We start from the raw sequence: 14265 nt of genomic DNA on the forward strand, positions 1-14265 counted from the left end.
GGGAATGAACCCAGAACCATGTGGTTGGTAAGCAAGCTACCTACCACACAGCCACTCCTGTTCATAATTAGTTCATGCATTATGACCTGCTACAAGTATAAATATCTAAAATACATCTCTACAACATATGACATTGCACCAACATGCCACAGCATCTGGTTGAAATAAGTAAAACTAAATACAATACAGATACACACACAGCGTTTATGATTTCATGCTATGAGCAAGCAAGGTAAGCTCCACTCAATATAATTGACTGTCAACATTATTGATAATTACTACCAGAAAAGCTGCCAGAGAATGCTAATAGAACCCTTTGAGACTGTCCTTAAAGTTCACTGTGCTTCAAGAGAAAGAATTGTCCTAGGAAAATATGAAAAACACCCCCTCTCTCTCTCTCTCTTTCTCTCCAACCTTCTACAAGAGAGCAACAGGCTCTAAAATTATATTTCTGCCTTACTGGAGTGGCACTCCAACGCTATGATAACAAGAGTTCTAGTTGATCCAATCAACATAACAGCCTGCTTGTGAAGTTAACATACAAGAGACTGAGCACTCCACAGACATGCATACCTTTGACATAGTTCTCAGAGAGATTTAGTGTGACACAGAATGTGACATGGCTGGCCCTTTGAAATACAGGTACTACTCAATTTTGCTAGCTGAGTGAACTGGAACAACATGAAATAAAGTGTCTTGCTTAAGGACACAATGTGCCATCAAGAATCAAACTCATGACCTTACAATTGCAAACTGAATACCCAAACCACTAAGCCATGTGCTTTCACTAGTAGGAAACAACAAAGAAAACATCAACACTTGAGTCTGCTTGTTTTTAATTCCACACCAATGTTGAATGTGGAAGTGATGGTCTGATTTGGTTATCATAAAAGAAACATCTGTTATAAGCAACATGCAAACAATTAGATTTGTTGTTGTTGTTTTTGTCAAACCTAATAGAAGAGAACTATGAAAAATGTATTCCATTCCTGACCATCCTTGTTTTCTTTTTTTATATATCTAGGACTACATTGTCCAAAGTGCACTTCCATTTTTAAAGATAGTATGGTTTGATTTAAGAGGATTTGACTGTCATTCCTAAGTATGTTGAGTGACAGTACCCAGTGGAGATAATGATTTCTAATATGTGACCTTTAGTGCATTTGTAGAATGAGTGTAGTCAACTTAGTTGACTAGTACTTGATTGGAGCTTATTTTATTAACTCCTGACGAATAAAAGGCTAAGTCAAACCTACAGGGACTTGAACTCAGAACATAAAAGGACATAGCTAATTACTGACAGATATTTTCTGCACCATACTAGCAATTCTACCGATGTTTTCATTATTTAGTCAATCAGATTAATATAAATATTATTTTCTCTTTCACTAACTACCCACCTTCTTCAATATATAAACATTAGTTCATACATAATTAGTGTCCTTTTGGTAATGGTAATCTCCAGGTATGCTTATCTTACAACATTTATATTTGAATTCTAGTTAATCATTTCATCTAATGTATTTCATAGCTTCTCTCTGCTTCACTAATAATATCTCCTATCAGGTCTCAGCTAGTTTTTACTTGATACACATGAACTAGTCTAGTTATACTGCCCATATCAACATGACTAGTGGAATCTAATGCAATTAATTTTGCAGCATCCTATACACATCAAAAAGATTTCATGTTAAAAGTCATCTTCCACTAATGCTGCAAATCTTGGACCCTTGCTGCCAAAGTAAAAACTAAATCATGATTATTTATTAAATAAAGTCAATCCTATGTAAACAAAAAATCATTTGTTACTCTAAAAATCAATGTTAACTCTCAGAGAAAGTATGTTTATATCTCTTAGCTGTAAATTACACCAATATTTTAAAAGAACTATTTACTCTATTACAAATAGACCATATGCAATCTGTACACTAGGTAAAATCTCCAATACATCAGAAACATTTACTTGGAATGAAAATAATCACCTTTAACAAGAAATAATATGATATTTATGCACTAATTTCCATATTATATTGCCAAATAGGAAGTAATACTGTCCTCAAGGGGGAACATATAATTCACACCATTTTATAGAGTCAAGAAAATAGACTTGGCAATCTGACACCAGAAGTAATAATTTTTGCAAATACATAGTTTAAATGTACAAAATTAAAGATTTCCAAAAATTGCTTTACTGAATTCTTTATACAAGCTGACGTAAGATTCTAGTCCAACACAAATTAATTTTTTAGACTCCATTGAATGTGTAACAAACACAAGGAAGTACAAGATAAAATTCCTGTTGAGTTAATGACCCAGTTTTCATACCTATTAATAGCTCTTTTACTCTTTCAAACATAATATATTTTTTCCGTGAACATGAGTGGTACAGTTTATGAAAATTACTCACTTGCACATTGTTGTAGTGTGGAGCAACTTAACGATACTAATCAATCATCAGCAAGTGTGGAACCTGTTGTGTTTCAAGCAGATAGATCAAAGCAAGCAGCACCTCACACTATGGTTGACCACATTGTTATTAACCTAGTCCTGTTACCACTGGGTCATTTAACTTCAGTCAAAATCAATGATGATAATTGTATGGCGTTAGATTACAGGTTAGAAATAAATAGCAACCAAAACTAGTAGCAGGAGAAAATAGTAGGTGCTGAAACTTAAGATTAAAATAGTATATTACTATAGCCATAAATTCACACAAAAATACAACATATCCTCATAAAATGGTTATTCAACCATTTTACAGTTATATAATGAACAGCATCCATCAGTTAAAATATTTACACCAACAATGCACAGATATGGCTTTGCGATGAAGCCATGGCTGTATGGTTAAGAAGTTTGCTTCTCAATTATGGGTTCAGTCTCACTGTATGGCACCTTGGGCTAGTGTCTTCTATTATAGCACCAAGCCTATCACAGCCTTGTGAGTGGATTTGTTAGAAGGAAACTGAAAGAAGTTGTGTGAGTGCACACGCATGCATGCCTTCTGGTCTTGATATCATGTGGAAGTCATAAAACAAGTGTCACCATCATGCAAGTGTTGTCAGTACCAATCTTCTGCAAAAACATCCAGCCATGGAGAAATATTATCTTGCTTATAAACAAGTGAAAGTTAGCAACATGAATGCCACCTAACCATAGAATATCTGCTTCAGTGAATTCTGTCTGATCCATGCAAGTGAGTGGATTTGATAGAAGGAAACTGAAAGAAGTTGTGTGAGTGCACACGCGTGCATGCCTTCTGGTCTTGATATCATGTGGAAGTCATAAAACAAGTGTCACCATCATGCAAGTGTTGTCAGTACCAATCTTCTGCAAAAACATCCAGTCGTGGAGAAATATTATCTTGCTTATAAACAAGTGAAAGTTAGCAACATGAATGCCACCTGACCATAGAATATCTGCTTCAGTGAATTCTGTCTGATCCATGCAAGTGTGGAAAAGTGAACATTAAAACAATGAAGATAACAATGATTATGATGAAGATTATCCAAATTTACAAGAATCCAAATTTACAATTATCCAAATTTACAAGAAAGCATTCATGGTAGACTTTTAAAAATGGTTGTAGAATAATTCTTAACATATTATTTACATTCGACGGATATTTGTCCTCATCTTGTTTGTTGTTAACACAACGTTTCGGCTGATATACCCTCCAGCCTTCTTCGTGTGTCTTGGGGAAATTTCAAACCTGGGTTCTTATTGCTAAGGTATTTTTCAATATTGTTGTTGTTGTTCTTATTATTATTATCATTATTATTATTATTATTATTATTATTATTATTATTATTATTATTATTATTATGCCCACGAGCATATGACATAGTGGTTAAGAGCGTGGGCTACTAACCCCAAGATTCCGAGTTCAATTCCAAGCAGTGATCTGAACAATAATAATAATAATAACATCGAAAAATACCTTAGGAATGAGAACCCAGATTCGAAATTTCCCCCAAGACACCTGAAGAAGGCTGGAGGGTATATCAGCCGAAAGGTTGTGTTAACAACAAACAAGATGAGGACAAATATCCGTCAAATGTAAATAATGTACATAATTCCACATCTCTTAAATATAGAACTGGAATACTGAACATAGTTCTTTTCCTCACACCAATATAGGTTTGAAATAGTTCAGCAAATTAAATATTTGTATATAAATTACTGAACCAAGTATTTTTTAATTGCTGAATACTCATACCAGCTAACCAACTATTAATAGTTTAATTAAAATGGAGTCATAATTATTTTTCAGAAAAGAACAAAAAAAAAAACAACAACAAAACAAGTAGATTGAAGCAAGTAGGGTATTGTCAATGGTATAATGCAATGACAACAGCAGAGGTTTAAACTGCCACCACCAAAATATTTCACAATTTATGTATCAACAAACTTAACAAAACATTTTAGTAACTAATTTATCAAAAACAATATTGAAATAATATGAAACAACACAAAAAGTATAACAATTTCAGAAAACAAGATTACAGTCTATTAGTGTTATATAATGAGACTCACAGCTAGACTAATTTAAAGAGCAACAAGGTCATACCATGGTTGTATACCATCACTGCTGCAATACTGTATCCCTTCTCAAAGCTTAGCTCTCACTGTTTTGCTTACATAGCTGCAAATATGTAGCATATATGATGGGCATGCTATAAGTTTGTTTCCAATATAGGCACAAGACCTGAAACTTGAGCTAGCTTCCTATTTTATTGACCCAAGAAGGATGAAAGAAGAAGTTGCCCTTGGCAAGATTGGAACTGAAAATATAGAGACACAGCTAAATATCTGAAGGCATGCTGATGATTCTGTCAATCCACCACACTGTATAACTGTTTCAAATTTTGGTGCAAGACCAGCAATTTTGATGAGAAAGGGCAAGTTGATTACATCAACTTCAGTACTTGACTGTTACTTATTTTATAAACCCTGAAAGATAAAAGGCAAAAATGACTTCAGTGGAATTTGAACTCAGAACAAAGACAACTAGAATAAATGCTGCTAGGTATTTTGTCCAATATGCTAATGATTCTGCCAGCTCTTGCCTAAGTTGTTTTGTAAGCAATATAAAGCTCAAGCTCTCATGTAGGCTACTAAAGGAAAAGCAAATATTTCCAGAAATTCAAGTCAACAACTTGGACTCATAATTTTCTCTCACAACATAGCTGTTATGCACATGAGTGCAGGATTGAGCAACTAAGAAAATCAGTGAGTGGACAAATGAATGCCAGGTCTATGAGGGCAATTTACATGAACAGATTGCTGGTATACTAGGTCCTAGTAACTTGTCTTTACAAATATGACATTACCAAAAGAAAAACAAATAAAATGTCTACTGTATTTAGAATAAAAATCTTTCTCTACTTCTTACAAGCGACTTAATAGTTTTTATCTGCTCCAAAAACACTGAAAGAAGATATAGTCTTTCTCATGAAGGCCCACCACAACTTAACCTTTTAGCATTCAGATTTCTTTGTCAAATATGTTTACTCTCTCTTTTACTCTTTTACTTGTTTCAGTCTTTTGACTGTGGCCATGCTGGAGCACCGCCTTTAGTCGAGCAAATCGACCCCAGGACTTATTCTTTGGAAGCCTAGTACTTATTCTATCGGTCTCTTTGGCCAAACCGCTAAGTTACGGGCACATAAACACACCAGCACCAGTTGTCAAGCGATGTTGGGGGGGGGGGGACAAACACAGACACACAAACACACACATACATACATATACATATATACGACGGGCTTCTTTCAGTTTCCGTCTACCAAATCCACTCACAAGGCTTTCGTCGGCCCGAGGCTACAGTAGAAGACACTTGCCCAAGGTGCCACGCAGTGGGACTGAACCCGAAACCATGTGGTTGGTAAGCAAGCTACTTACCACATAGCCACTCCTGCACTTATTTATCTATTTATATTGATTTGAATTAGTCATGTATTACCTTATAACTTTAAGATCTCAATGACATGATTGTTTACTTTTAGAGTAGTAATGTAGGATTAGTGTGAGAGGCCAAATCTAGCCAGTCTGAAAATAAAAGCTTGTAGATTATTTTGGCCAGATATGGCTGGTTTAGCCTAGCAGCATTCAGATTACTTTGTCAAATGTAATGTTTATTTATTCATATTGCTTTGAATTAATCATGTATTATCTCATAGCTTCAAGATTTTGATGATGTGAATGTTAATTTTTAGAACAGCCTTGTGAGAGGTTGGATCTGGCCAGTTTGAACATAAAACAGGAAGAATATTTTGAGCCAGATATGACCAGTTTAAATGTTAATAAGTTAAGGGAACATCCTCCCTGTATTTATGCTTAATCAATAAACTGAACCCCACATTTTGATAACACCAAGTTTACTCATTTAACCATGTTGTGCTGTAAGATAAAGCCCTTCCAGAAAGTTCATACACAATGACAACAACAACAACAATAAAAATACAAGTAAGTCATGAAACTCAGTCTGATTGCATGCAGCTGCTTTTGTCATTCAAGTAAGAGAGAGCTAAAGCCACTAATGCATAGAACTCAGAGACATGACAAACATACTAACAGACACCATTTATTTCAAACTATTGTAATATGTTGTTAGAAACTGGTGCCAGAATTTAAACACAAACTATTATGTACCAACAAACCATTAAATGGTGAAAATTAGATCTCTATAGTATTTCAGTGATGTTGGTTCAACGAAGAGATAATCATAAAACACAACTACAGCCATTATCTTTTGATCCTATTAACTGAAAGATTTCAAATAAATCTTTTGTTCATTCTTGCTCACTTTTTAACATGCTCTGTGTGTGTGTGTGTGTGTGTGTGTGTGTGTGTGTGTGTGTGTGTGTGTGTGTGTGTGTGTGTGTGTGTGTGTGTGTGTGTGTGTGTGTGTGCGTGTGTGTGCGTGTGTAGACCTATCTCACTCTCTCTTTCTCTCACTCCCTCACTCACTCTCTTTAATAATTTTATACCATCTACTATCTCCTTTTAGGTAAGCATGTTGCCTTACATTGGAACATTTGCATATGAAATGAAGCAAATATTTTAACAACTGCATCCTTTTCCTAATAAAATGCAAAGTTTATAAAACTGGACAGATAATGCGTTGAAATTTCTTTGTAAAGTCTGCAAATCATCAATACATTAATTCTTAAAAGTATGGCATCAAATAAACTAAATCAAGAAATCAGCTTCCTTGAATTTAAGATAGATTATTACTTTACAGACATTTCAATGGAAGTGAGTGCAGTGCTATATGACCTATTATACAGTAATATATAAATAAGAAAAAGTCTATATAGACATCTTTCTCTCTCTCTCTCTTCAGGTGTATGCACAAGCACACAAACACACATACATATATAAACTGGCACTCTGTCAGTTACAACGACAAGAGTTCCAGTTGATCCAATCAACTGAACAGCCTGCTTGTCAAATGAATGTGCAAGTAGCCAAGCACACCACAGACATGCATATCCTTAACATAGTTCTCAGAGAGATTCAGCATAACTCAGAATGAGACAAGGTTGGCTCATTGAAATACAGGCACTACTCATTTTTGCCAGCTGAGTGGACTGGAGCAACATGAAATAAAGCATCTTGCTCAAGGACACAACATGCCACCAGTAATCGAACTCATGATCTTACTATTGCGAGCGAAATACCCAAACTGCTAAGCCACATGCTTTCGGGGGAAGGGGGGTTGAAAAGGAACACACAAGTTGATATGTATAAGGAAAATAAGACAAGGTAGAAAATGGTAAAATAATTTTATTATGAAGAATATTTTAGTACCAGTTTCAGCCTTTGCGACTTTTTCATGTTTTACTCTAAGTTGAAAATGTTGCAAAGACTTAAACCAGTACTAAAATGTTCATGATAAAATCATTTTAGCATTTTCTACCTTGTCTTATTTTCCTTGTATATATATATATATATATATATATATATATATATATATAAAGGGGTTTGTATGATAGTGTATAGAGGAATACATTATTCAAAAGAATTCCAACTCTGGTTTTTATGTTTTATTTATATTCTTATAACATTAATGTAAGATATAGAATATATAGTACATATTAGTAGGTATAGTAAAATGAAATGATGTATTGATTGTCTTATTGAATAAATGAAATATTGAATGCTAAATATTACAGGATTAGTATGCTTTCTTGCATTTTAGCAGTCTTCAAGGTCCCAGTTGAAACATTCCTGTCACAACATGAGACACTGAAGACTACTAAAATGTAAGAAAGTATACTAGCCCTTTAATATTTGATATTTAATATTCAATATTTCATTTATTCAATAAGACAATTAATACTTCATTTCATTTTACTATACCTACTATATATACTATATATTCTATATCCTACATTAATATTATAAGAATATAAATAAAACATAAAAAACAGACAGAGCTGGAATTCTTTTGAATAATATATATATATATATATATATATATATATATATATATATATGCACACACACACACACCAAATTTAGTTTTATGTTACTTCTGATAGAAACACCATTTTATGAAGAAAGTCGATATTGCAGCAACTGAATGGCCCTTGCTTGTTTATCTTTGATACTCCATGGGCAGTGAAAGGTATATCCGAATCTGCTCTGCCTGTTATATGGAAATCTAAAAGAAAAATGTTGAATTACAAAGATTTTATTTTTATTACTGAACTGTTACTCTTTACTCTTTTACTCTTTTAATTGTTTCAGTCATTTGACTGCAGCCATGCTGGAGCACTGCCTTTAGTCGAGAAAATCGACCCCAGGACTTATTCTTTGTAAGCCTAGTACTTATTCTATCGGTCTCTTTTTGCCGAACCGCTAAGTTATGGGGACGTAAACACACCAGCATCAGTTATCAAGTGAATTTGGGGGGACAAACACAGACACACATACATATATATATATATACATATATACGACAGGCGTCTTTCAGTTTCCGTCTACCAAATCCACTCACAAGGCTTTGGTCGGCCCGAGGTTATAGTAGAAGACACTTGCCTAAGGTGCCATGCAGTGGGAACGAACCCGGAACCATGTGGTTGGTAAGCAAGCTACTTACCACACAGCCACTCCTGTACCTCTAAGAATTATAATTTCAAGCTAGGTCACTTTGGCTTTTGGTCACCACTCTTTGTCATCAATCAAGTCTCAAAAAACTCCTAATATAGGATCTGTTGAAATCAATTACATTCTCCCCAACACATTATGATGGATCAGAATGTTATTTCTGTTTTGAAGGCATATAATCAAGTCAGTTGTTTACAGCAACTGTTGATAAATAATCCTGGAAAAATTACATTATACCAGTAATAAAAAATATCAAAGGTATCTGAAAATGCATATAACATAGTAAGAGCAGCTTACAGAAAATTATTGAAATTTCAGATATCTATTTTTATAAAAATAGAAATCTTACAAAACCAGTAGTACTACATTTATTTATTTACTTTTCATTGTCTTGTGGAAATTAGCAACATTGTAGGCCAGTATATCTTAAAATCTTAGCATAAGCAGCTTGATGGTCTATATAGAGACAATAGCTGATTAATTCTAAGAAATTTGGGCTCTCCAACTGTTGACACATCATCATTATCATCAATAAACTTCCTTGATGTCACACTACACATAAAATAATTCAGTATGATGTCTCTATTAAAAGCCTACAAAATATTCACAAATCTTCAAAACACTTCAAGTGTAATCTCAACAATCTAGCAGGAAATATTTCACTGAAGACTGTCCTTTTATCTTCTAATGAAGAGGTAAAGAGATTTTAGAAAATTCTAATGAAACTCTTAGAAAACTAAGTTAAATACACACCAAACACTGGGAAAGATATGTATGGATATAAACCTGTTTTACAACCTACAAGTACAAGCTTTTATAGCCAAATAGTTCTTCCAGTTATTACATAGATGCTCTCCACCACAGAATCCTGTCAGAATATCGTATTCTGCCACTAGGAATTCTACTCAAATTATAGTTAGATGCAATCAAACAAAACTAATAATCCAACACAACTACAAAAACTCAAACTGCAATTGTATCAATCCCAATATCTGTCTTTGCCAGGAACACTACTGAGTAAAGGAACTCGTATATTATACCACTGTTAAAACCAACTTACCATCTCTCTCAGACATAAGGGATTACTTGCCATATACTTTTATATATATATGTATATATATATAGTATTCCAAAAAAGAATCTTATATATACATAAGATTCTTTTTTGAAATACTATATCACTAAGCACAACATAAAGCAACAGACGATATCATGTAAGCATGCAAAATTTTGGTTTTCAACCCATTATTTACATGGCATTATTCATAGTTTTATGTGTGTGCTTCAAGATATACAATCACATTCTCTCAAAAGTTTATAAAATTCTTACAATGTCAATACACACACATATATATATATTCTGAAACACTAACAGGACACATTCAACCTTGTTCTCTGTGTACATATAGCCATTAAAGAATTCCAACAAACCTAATAAAATTTACTGGAACATCATATCATATGCTAAATATTCAAATATTTAAATGTCAATGTCCTATAACAAAAACATCTTAGCAAACCTTAGAATCATTTGAAATCCATTTTCTAAATACAATTATTCCACAGACCCTATTCTCAACCTATAGACACAGGATTTACTAAAAACATTTTAAGACTATCAATTTTGCCCTGTTAATTCTACAATCTCATTGCACCTCTAAGCCCTATCTCCAACAAAAACATAAAAGCTTACTCAACTATTTCAAAGTCACATCACATCCTTTTTTCTTTCTTTTTTGTCTTGCATGTGTTTTAATAATGATATTTCACTCTCATTATATATTGAATCCTTTCTTTAGCTAATGTCTGTTGTTTTTAGTTTGAAGAACATATTATTAGTACACACATGGGTATACAAACCTTTATTCCATGTACTTATTGAATTTTAGTTTGGCGAGACATATAACAAAATGTCTGCACCAATAATTTGTATATATGTAAAACCATCAAAATTATATCATCATCATCATCCCCATTTAATGTCTGCCTTCCATGCTAGCATGGGTTGGACAGTTTGAAAGGAGTTGGCCAGGCAGGAACCTGCACCACTCTTCTGTGTCTGTTTTGGTATAGTTTTTACAGTTGGAAGCCCTTCCTAACACCAACCCACCCAGCAGAGTGGACAGAGTGCTTTTTACATGGCACAAGCACAGGCAAGGCCAGGTTTGGTATGGTTTTTACAGCTGGATGCCCTTTCAAATACCAACCACTTTACAGTGTGGACCAGACGCTTTTTGCACGGCACCAACACTTTTTGGCAAGGTCACCAAGTAATTTACAAGATAAAGATTCTTTGAGAGGAGAGAGAGTATTAGTGGAGTGATCTTGTGTCAGATGATGAAAGGTTCAAGTGTGATAGAGAGACAGAAATAGGTGTCTTGCTGTAGAGGAAGTACACGGAGAGAGAGAGAGACATGTTCTGAAACATGTTTCCAAGAACTACTAACAATTTAATATGATATAATATAATTTGGATAGAAGTATTAAGAAGTTTGCCTTACAATCATGAGATTCTCAGCTTGATCCCACTGTATGATGTCTTTTACCCAAGTCTTGGATTAATCCCAGCCTTGAGAATGAAAATGGTTACATAGAAACAGTGTGTTTGAAAGTCAAACAGCCAACCTTGCCATATATTGCATTATGTTGATTCAGCCTGTGGAATACTCAGCCACTTATATGCTAATTTAACAAGTATTTCAGTTGGTCAACAAAACCAATCAAGAATCCATCATTTTAATAAGCAAATAAGCTTGCTTAACAGACTATTTTTTGTTACAAAACAAAAGTCATTGTGCAATAACCTGTTACTGAAATGATCCAGTTTAATCAATCAGCTGAGTCATAAATCATTTTCATTATTTATCTTCTAACCAAACTACTTATCTGCCTGCTTAGCACTTTCTCTCTCTCTACCTAGCATCGCAATTGTAGTGAAGTCAGATAAACCAACTTTGACAGATAACAAACAGAAAGAAGTATAATAGCAGCCACACTTGTAGAAAACAATACTAAACTAATCAGAGTAGTCCCATCACTCTTGAAATTGCTATGGTTGACTTGATTTCCTAGTGAAGATGAAAAAGCAAGTCAATAAAATAAATACCAGTATTCTAATGGAGTGGATTAAATTAGCATCACTCTTCCCTTGTGATTAGTGACTTAGTATCATATAAGAAATCATTGTATTTTATTTTTATGTTCAACTTAGAAGTCCAAAGATGATGGGCTTCCCACACTGAATAAAATGTTTGGGATTAAAATAAAATGAAAAGAAAGAAAAACTGGAGCTGAAATGCACATTTCATATGCAAATTTATTTTCTGGTAGGCTGAGATATAGGGTGTGGAGGGTGTGGGAAAAAGAGAAAGATTAGTTTAAGAAAATTTTTCAACAATTTTCTATATCCATAGAACAATATAAGGAAAACAGATTTCTAGCGGACTAAAATTGCTGATTTAATTTCCTTTTTATGAGAAAGGATCTTCAGGCGCTGATCCTCACTGAGGAAATGACTGGGACTTGTGGCAATTTGCTATACTTGAGAAGAAACATCAAGCTAAGTAAAATCGTAGCCATTCACACATAAAAGCATGTCCTTTATGGCCATGCCCCGACTCCCTCTCTCAGCCGAGAAGTCTTTGTCTTGCAAGTACTGGTGCCACATAAAATGCAATTGTACCAGTGCTCATGTCAGTATCACATAAAATGTACTTGTGCCAGTGACATGCAAAAAACATTCACAACACTCAGTAAAGTGGTCGGCATTAGGAAGGGCATCCAGACATAAAAACCATGCCAAAACAGACATGGAACCTGGGCAGCTCTCCAGTTGGCCAGTTCCTGTCAAATTGTCCAACCCATCCCAACATGGAAAACAGATGTTGAACAATGATAATGATAAACAATATTTATATAACTAAATTGGTACAAAAAGGAACATGTGTAATGCAGTATCTAGAAACACTTTGATGTTAGCAAACAGCTTTTGAAGATACCTCTTCATTTTAGCATTTGATTTTCACAGAATTCCCAAAAGTAGCTTTAGTCACATTTGGCAACAGTCCAAATGAGCACTGAACTGGCTATAAACAGGTAAAAGTTTGAATTTTACAATGAATGCAGACAAAATGTAGGATTTCTTGTGACTATCGATGGGGGTCCTTTTTTAATGAAAGGAAGAGGACTGAATCAAAGCTACTAATGTACTTAATACTTAGTTTATTGACTCCAGAGAAATAAAAGCAAACTAAATTCTATAAAGCTATATAACTGTACTCTAATATTCTGACATCAACTCATACATCATTATAATAATGTTTACTTTCAAATATTTAAATGTCAATGTCCTGAAAAACTAAACTTCATACTCTGCTAAATAATTCTTAACTTGAAGATTATTTAAATAAATTTCCTTTTGTTTTTACCATTTTCTTCCTTTTTTCAAATCTTTCACAATTTCTATTTGCAATGGTGAGTTGTTAATTTAGTGGTAAAAAGAGATGGCCTATTGCCTTCTCTAGGTAGGCATTATGTTTCAGTATGTGAGAAATGGGGAGGAGATTTGTAATATTCATGCTGTTTCAGAGATATTCACTAGCCCACTCAATAGATAACACAAGCCAAATCTTGAACTGTTTTGTCAAGATCATTATATGCTAGATGAAGAAATGATGTGACTACAGAGTACTTCAGTTTGTAAGGTGGTTGGTTATTCCTTCTTGATGTACACAACAGTAGTAACATCTGATAATATGGCACATGAAACTCAGATGCACAAAACTTGAGATCAGAATAACATAATCAACAGTGTAATTATTAGTATTTTTGCCCAATAAACAGAATAAAGATGTGATTCTCTCAAACAGCTCATCATTATTTTTCCTTTCCATTTTGTATTTATCAAAGCTTGAACTAATATAGTTAAAAAAAACATTACTATTAATTGCAGTTTATCACAATATTTAATCTTCAAAACGACAAGATTTCTTGATCTAAAATTATAGTTTACACAGGTATATTTATAGATGCAAGCATAACTCTACAATTAAGAAGCTTGCATCATAACTATGTGGTTTTAGATCCAGTCTCATAGTGTGGCACCTTCAGAAAGTGCCTTCTACTCAGAGCTATCCTATGATTTGTGAG

At 33.9% G+C, this 14265-nt stretch overlaps 1 protein-coding gene across 5 annotated transcripts in view; it reads right to left on the reverse strand.

The window, feature by feature from the left end:
- Positions 1 to 14265, reverse strand: part of LOC106883562 (chromodomain Y-like protein 2) — a 188767-nt gene that overhangs the window by 118126 nt on the left and 56376 nt on the right. The gene's annotated exons all lie outside the window — the stretch shown is intronic.

This window comes from Octopus bimaculoides, chromosome 1 (assembly GCF_046866305.1).
Source record: "Octopus bimaculoides isolate indiv1 chromosome 1, ASM4686630v1, whole genome shotgun sequence".
In the NCBI taxonomy this organism is placed as follows: Eukaryota; Metazoa; Mollusca; class Cephalopoda; order Octopoda; family Octopodidae; genus Octopus; species Octopus bimaculoides.